Consider the following 7,984-nt stretch of genomic DNA (forward strand, 5'->3'; position numbering starts at 1 on the left):
AATCAACTAGAAATTCTGCATTCCAAAAATCCATCTTTATAAAACTCATTGTCTCTTTGTATTCCAACATAGGGATTTGAAATTTAAAATTTGTCTCTTTGTATTCCAATGTTGTCTCTTTGTGGTCCATCAATTCATTTCACATTCTTCCAAAGTAATTTCCTTTCACTCAGAATTATAATCGAAATTTGAAATGGAAATAAAAAAGTACTACCAAATCGTCTATAACACATCCCATGTATAAATTGTACAAGATAAACCTTCAAAAAGTCTAGTTCAAATGTACTAAGATGAGTGTCTTCTCCTTGGACCTATAGTCCAATTTGAAATTATATATTGTCTTGAAGTTTTCATCACTAAGAACATAATTGTTTTAGTAGCAAGAGCATATATCTTTCCATTTGGACTCAATGCATGGGAGTAACCGTCTAGGGCAGTGAAATTCTCTTAAACTTCTTCTTCCGGTTTGAAGGTCTTGTTGAAATGGCTCCCTAAGGTAAGATAAAGCAAGAAGAGAAAGAGAAGCCCCAAGTGAAACTTCAAATGAAGATGGCCATACTGCTACACTTGATGCATCGCAATTCATGAGGATAAAGAAGAGAAATTTAGTTTTATATGTCTAACATGCTAGTTCAACTTTTTCACAATGCCTTGAAATTGAAAAACCTTTGACACAATCTGAAAACTCTCACTATGTACTCTCCCACTCTAAATCCATCCCATTTGTAGTCATTCTTACATGCATAGTTTCTATGGAAATTTTTGAGACAATGATTAATACATATTGGAAGGAGATAATAACATTCCTCGTATATGCTTCATACCAGGTAAATGCGATATACCACATCAAAGGAATTAACAATGAAATATATTATAGAATTTATATCTGAATTTCATTCAACCTTGTGCAACCCCAGGTCAAGTTGTTTTGATGTATTGCTAAATCATTTTCACTTTCAGGTCTCAATTGATGAAACTCCCACAGGAACAAAACTACTGTAAATAAACTTCCCATATCTTCCTTGGTGAGTTTGCATTTACAATATTATATGGTCAACATTGTAGTTAACTAACTTCACCCAAACATTGATATCAGTAATCTACTACACCCACATAAAAATCCTGATTGAATGTCTCAGTGGTTCATTTAAGCATATTCTTTAAATATAAAGAAAGAGACTTATAGGATCTGTAGGCATTCATGTCCACTTTTTTATCGATGGGAACACCATCCATTCTGACCATGACATACAAAGAATTTCCCTAGCCCTACAAAAAGCTTCCTTCCATGGTACCTTCGTGTTGATTTTCTAAGGAAGGCTTAGGAAGGGAACCGAGAGATTTCCTCCTATACAACTAAATTAGAGGCCAACCTATGACTTGATCCTATGTGATAGAAGAGTCATCGATAGCTTTTGAGTGATCTATCAAATTGTGATAATAGCTAGATAATTGGCATGCTTTATCATAACTCAAATTGCAAAGGTCATCCATTCCAGAATGGTTTGTTGAAAATGACTGAAACTATTTGGATGTAATGTAAGAAAAAGCTAAATGCTTATTTTCATTCGAGTTACTCACACGATTTTCCTCCTAATTCTCTTTTAATGTGCTCAAATTATTACACTCAAATGGCCCCACATCCACCATGTTCCTAGAATCAAAGCACATTTTTTTGTCTTGTCTACTTAGAGTTGGGGCTTTAAAGTCGCTCACTATCAATATTCTTGCCCGCTCCATTCCTCCTTCCAAAATAGCTAATTGAACTCTTGAGATTGGGGGATTTGGTTGGGGCGCTGCATGTCTACTCTCGAACTTCAGTTGACACGGGAACTTATCATGCTTATGATTACTGATGTATACTAGGGAATTTTTTGAAAGTTCAATATCATAACAAGGATCCAAATCAACACCTTTTCCATTAATCAAAATACTACTAGCAATATCTATGTTTGGCATTCATGTCAACACTAATTGGGTTTATTACCTTCCCTTTGATGTCAATGGTAACGACCCTAGTATAACATCTATAATATCTCAAGAATTTTGAATCCCTGTCAATGTTGGGTCCCTATAATACTAGTGATTACCCCATTACTATTGTAGTTATACCCCTTATTTATATTGTTGTGCCCCTATTACCCCCATATTGTTATTTCTGTGCCCCATAGAATCCCTCTATTGTTATTTTTGTGGCTTTATATTATTATTGTTAGGTCAGCTGGATTATATTGTGACTCCTTAGACTCCTATATATAGAAAGGAGGTTTTGTCATTTGTATCATCCAAGAATTGTTCATTTATGTAATGTAAAGGAGGTTGCCCCTTGAAGAGGCTGAATTCTAAGGCGTTGATCTATCTTTTCTATCTTTTCTTGAGCTGGTTTCATAACATTTGGTATCAGAGCTTTGGATTCTAGGGTTTCGCTGCTCCAAACAGGTCATCGTGGCATTTTCGCTATAACTTTTTTTTCTGTGATGTTTCAAAAGTCGCAAAAAAAACCCATTTGAGAAGAAATCACGCTGAACCTTGGGTCCGAATTTCAGAGCTTTTTGGGCGATATTTCCGGAGATATGATCTGAGGAAGTTGGTATTTTTGCAGACTCCTGAATCACATTCAAAACAGGTGACCTGGGGAAAATCGTCATAACTTTCTCTATGGGGATCAGATTGAAATTTCGTAAGAAGGTACAGAAAGAGGACGGACTGTAGTTTCTTTATGTGTGTTTTAGATTCAAAGGTTGAAACAGTGACTCGTGGCACGTCGTACAAGTTCGCTCTACTGAACCAGTCTAAAAGCAAGTCACTGTGGGAGATTTCACATAACTCTTCCTTGGAGAATCCAATTTGGCTCAGACTTGTGGCATTGGAAAGAGGACGCAGAAGGCTACTACAGGTAGCAATTTTAGAACTGGATGATCCAAAATTACAGAGATACATCAGATTCAATATCAGGCTTCTATAAAGTGAAAAAATGGTGTAGTTTTTTTTTAAATTTTTGTGTAAGCTTGGTTTAACAGAATTCAAAGGGCATAGTAAAGCATTATTATCGGTAACTGATGCCCCGAGGAAAGAAAATGCAAACACCTAGTAAGGAACCTGAAAGCTCTAGCATGACTCATGAAGAAGAGGAAGAAATGCTACATGATATATCAAAATTACAAGAACAAGTGCAACAAATGTCACGCTCACAAAAGCTAACAGAAGCTAAGATAATGGCGTGGAATCTAAGATAAATGCGTGGAATCTAAGATAAAGGCATGGAAGCTAAGATGGATGATTCGAAGATAGATTTGAAGAGAGACATGCAGATTTGAAGATAGATTTGAAGACAGACATGGAAGAATTGAAGAAGTTTCTACAAGAAAGGGTCACTAATGGTGAAAAGGTAGTAAAGGAAACTCATGATGAGAACAAAAGAAAATGTTAATCATGATTCCATAGACTCTAATGTTGGATCGAAGAATCACCATATTCCAAAAATCGATATGAGGAAGTTTGATGGCAAGGATCCCGCCACATGGATATTACAGATGGAGCAATTCTTCGATCTCAATAATGTGCAAAACACACAAAAGGTACGTATGGCAACTGTATATTTGGAACCAAATCAGTTTGTATGGTATCAATGGCTTTGCTCTCGTAAAAATTTATCACTTGGGCAATTTTTGGAAGAATTGATAGCACATTATGAGGATACAAAAAGCAACACTTTTTTTAGCCAATTGATAAGTCTCAAACAAAAGGGTTCAATAATGGAGCACATTGAGGAGTTCCAAAAATTGAACATAAGGGTAAAAGATATTCCAGAGGAGCATAGGATTGATGTGTTCATAGGGTCTTTAAAGGATAATATCCAACATGATGTTCGCCTTTGGGAACCTGATTCATTAGAGAAGGCATTCAGGTTAGCAAGAAAAATGGAAAGCAAAATTATGGCAACCAGGAAGCATACCACTCACAACTATAAAGACGGAAGTGTTGTTGCCCCTAGTCTTCCACAACCTATAAAGTTGACACCACAACAATTGGAAGAAAAAAGAGCAAAAGGGCTTTGTTACAGTTGTGATAGCAAATACACTAAAGGTCATAAGTGTGCTGAGAAGAAATTATTCTACATAGATTGTGAAGAGGAAGAAGAAAAGGAGCAAGAAAGGTCAAAAGAAGAGGATATACTCCAGGAACAAAGCCTAGATGAAGAACAAATAAATCCGACCATATCTTGTAATGCATTGGCGGGAATTACCACTCCTCAAACCATCAAGATAGAAGGACAAATCAAGAAGAAAAAGGTAATAGTGTTGATTGATTCAGGAAGCACCCACAATTTTATTCATTGTAGGGTAGCAAAAGAATTGAATTGCTTCCTATATCCAGCACCAGAGTGTCAAGTGATGATTGCAAATGGAGGAACAATAAATTGCTCTGGAAAGTGCCATAATATCAAGCTATCCATGGGAGAATATGTATTGACTAGCCCAATGCTTTCCATTCCAATGGGAGGTGCTGATGTTGTACTAGGAGTCCAATGGCTACAATCCTTGGGTACAATAGCTTTTAATTTTCAAGAACTTTTCATCAAATTTTCTACGGAAGGAAAGGAAGTTGAATTAAGGGGTATTGCAGGGAAACCAGGAAAGATAATCAGCTCTAATGGCATGACAAAGCTTCTAAAAAAGGAGCAAAGAGGTGTAATTGCACAATTATGTTCGCTAGATGTTTCCACATTGGAATCATCTATTTCTCCAGATCTCCAAAAAGTCCTGGACAATCATTCCAAGGTATTTGAGACTCCCAAAGGTCTCCCACCTATGCGTGATCATGATCATGCTATTCATCTGATTCCAGGAAGTGTTCCTCCAAACATCAGGCCGTACAGATATCCCTATGTCCAAAAAGTGAAATTGAACGTATGGTTGCAGAAATGCTAGAGGCTGGTATAATTCAACCGAGTCAAAGTTCTTTCTCAGCTCCAGTAGTATTGGTGCACAAGAAGGATGGATCATGGCGCATGTGTCCGGATTATAGGGAGCTCAACAAGCTCACTATTAAAGATAAGTTCCCCATTCCTGTCATTGATGAATTACTGGATGAATTGCATGGATCAATTTACTTCACCAAGTTGGATCTTCGTTCGGATATCATCAAATCAGAATGAAGATTGAAGACATTCCGAAAACGACATTTAGAACTCATGAGGGTCATTATGAATTTTTGGTCATGCCTTTTGGCCTTACCAATGCACCTTCAACATTTCAAGGTTTGATGAATTCAATTTTCAAACCATTCCTTAGAAAATTTGTGTTAGTATTTTTTGATGATATACTAATCTACAGCAAGTCTTGGAAGGATCATGTTGAACATGTTGACAGGGTGCTACAACTATTGGAGGAGAAACAATTATATGCAAAAAGATCCAAATGTTTCTTTGGAGTCCAGGAGGTGGAATATTTGGGTCATATTGTATCTCATGAAGGAGTTAAGGTAGACCCTAGCAAAATTAAAGCCATTAAGGAATGGAAAATCCCCACATCCATAAAGCATCTGCGAGGATTTCTTGGGTTGACAGGGTATTATCGCAAGTTTGTTAAGAATTATGGGAGAATAGCAGCACCTCTAACAACATTATTGAAGAAAGATTCATTTTCATGGACTCCGGAAGCAACAAAGGCCTTTGAACATCTTAAAGAGGCAATGTGCCAAGCACCGTCTTAGCTACACCGGACTTCACAAAAACCTTTATTGTGGAATGTGATGCTTCAGGAAATGGAATTGGTGTTGTTCTAATGCAAGATGAAAGACCCATTGCTTTTGAAAGTCGTCCAATCAAGGGAAAGTTTTTAAGCAAAGCTATTTATGAGAAGGAAATGTTGGCAATACTCCATGCACTTAAGAAATGGCGACCCTACCTAATGGGAAGACACTTCAAGGTAAAAACGGATCATGATAGCCTTAAATACTTTTTAGAACAAAGATTATCCTCTGAAGAGCAACAAAAGTGGGTCACAAAGATGTTGGGTTATGACTTTGAAATCATCTACAAAAAAGGGAAGCAAAATGTGGTGGCAGATGCACTCTCAAGAAAGGATGAGGATGTGGAAGCATTGTTGTGTGCCATTTCTATTATCCAACCAGATTGGATAAACGAAGCAAGGGAGGAATGGAAGAATGACGAAGAAGTGTGGGCACTTATTCGAAAGCTACAACAAGATTCCAGTACTTCTGATACATTTAGCTGGCAAAATGATTCGTTATGGTACAAAGATCGCTTATACCTCTGTAAGAATTCCCAGCTAAAACAAAAGATTCTTATGGAATTGCACACTTCTCCCTTAGGAGGGCACTCAGGATTTTTAAAAACTTACCACAGGGTTAAGAAGGAATTTTTTTGGGATGGCCTTAAATCAGATATTCAAAAGTTTGTGGCGGAATGTTTGGTTTGCCAACAAAATAAAGTTGAAACAATTAAGACACCGGGTCTATTACAACCTTTATCCATTCCAAGCCAACGTTGGGAGGAGGTTTCAATGGATTTTATCACAGGTTTACCCAAGTCTGAGGGAAAGAGTGTCATCATGGTGGTAGTTGACAGACTTACCAAGTATGCACACTTTTGTGCATTATCACATCCATTTAAAGCCAGTACAGTTTCTACTGCATTTATGGAAACAGTTCAAAAGCTACATGGAAACCCAAAGATTATTGTAAGTGACAGAGATCCCATTTTCACTGGAAATTTTTGGACAGAATTATTTTCTTGTCTTGGTACTCAGTTAGCTCATAGCTCATCTTATCATCCTCAATCTGATGGGAAAACTGAGATAGTAAACAAATGTTTGGAAGGATATCTTCGTTGCTTTGTATCTGATAAACAGACACAATGGGTCAAATGGTTGCCTCTGGCTGAATGGTGGTATAACACTTCCTTCCATACAGCAACAAAAATGACCCCATTTATGGCACTTTATGGGTATCAACCACCATCCATCACATCATATTTAAGAGAAAATTCTAAGGTTCAGGCAGTGGAACATCACATCGAACATCAACAACAAGTCCTCCAACTCTTAAAGGATAACCTCGTGTTGGCACAAAATAGAATGAAACAACAGGCAGATCAACATCGCAGTGAAAGAAGTTTTGATGTAGGTGATTGGGTATTCCTACGGCTACAACCATATAAGCAAATGTCCCTAAAGCAAGCTAAGAAGGATAATAAATTATCACCAAAGTATTATGGTCCGTACAAGGTGTTGCAAAAGATTGGTACTATGGCATACAAATTGGAGCTTCCTGCAGCTTCTCGATTGCACCCAGTTTTCCATGTTTCATGTTTAAAGAAGGTTATAGGTGACAAGCTCCAATTCAAACAATATTGCCAGAACTTGACGAGGAAGGAAAAATTATATTGGAACCGGAAGCAGTCACAGAAACAAGAACTCGACAGCTACGAAATCGATCAATTTCAGAGTATCTTATCAAGTGGAAGAACTTATCCGCTGAAGATTCCACATGGGAGGATGAGAATTTTATGCAGAAGTATCCATAACTACTCAAGCGTTGAGGACAACACTTTTTTGAAGGAGAGGGGCATGTTGGGTCCCTATATACTAGTGATTACCCCATTACTATTGTATTATACCCCTTATTTATATTGTTGTGCCCCTATTACCCACATATTGTTATTTCTGTGCCCCATAGAATCCCTCTATTGTTATTTTTGTGGCTTTATATTATTATTGTTAGGTCGGCTGGATTATATTGTGACTCCTTAGACTCCTATATAGAAAGGAGGTTTTGTCATTTGTATCATCCAAGAATTGTTCATTTATGTAATATAAAGGAGGTTGCCCCCTCGAAGAGGCTGAATTCTAAGGCGTTGATCTATCTTTCCTATCTTTTCACTAAAACTATTTGGATGTAATGTAAGAAATGATCGAATGCTTATTTTCATTCGAGTTACTCACACGATTTCCTCCCGATT

The 7,984-nt window shown here is 37.2% G+C and overlaps 1 pseudogene; it reads right to left on the minus strand.

Moving 5' to 3' along the window:
• Positions 1 to 1,092: 1,092 nt before the first annotated feature.
• LOC149158614 (uncharacterized) lies at positions 1,093 to 1,959 on the minus strand (annotated as a pseudogene).
• Between the last annotated feature and the right edge of the window lie 6,025 nt (positions 1,960 to 7,984).

The sequence above is a fragment of the Pinus tabuliformis genome, chromosome 5_2 (assembly GCF_031772625.1).
Source record: "Pinus tabuliformis cultivar Carrire ecotype Pingquan chromosome 5_2, CPIR1, whole genome shotgun sequence".
Classification (NCBI taxonomy): domain Eukaryota; kingdom Viridiplantae; phylum Streptophyta; class Pinopsida; order Pinales; family Pinaceae; genus Pinus; species Pinus tabuliformis.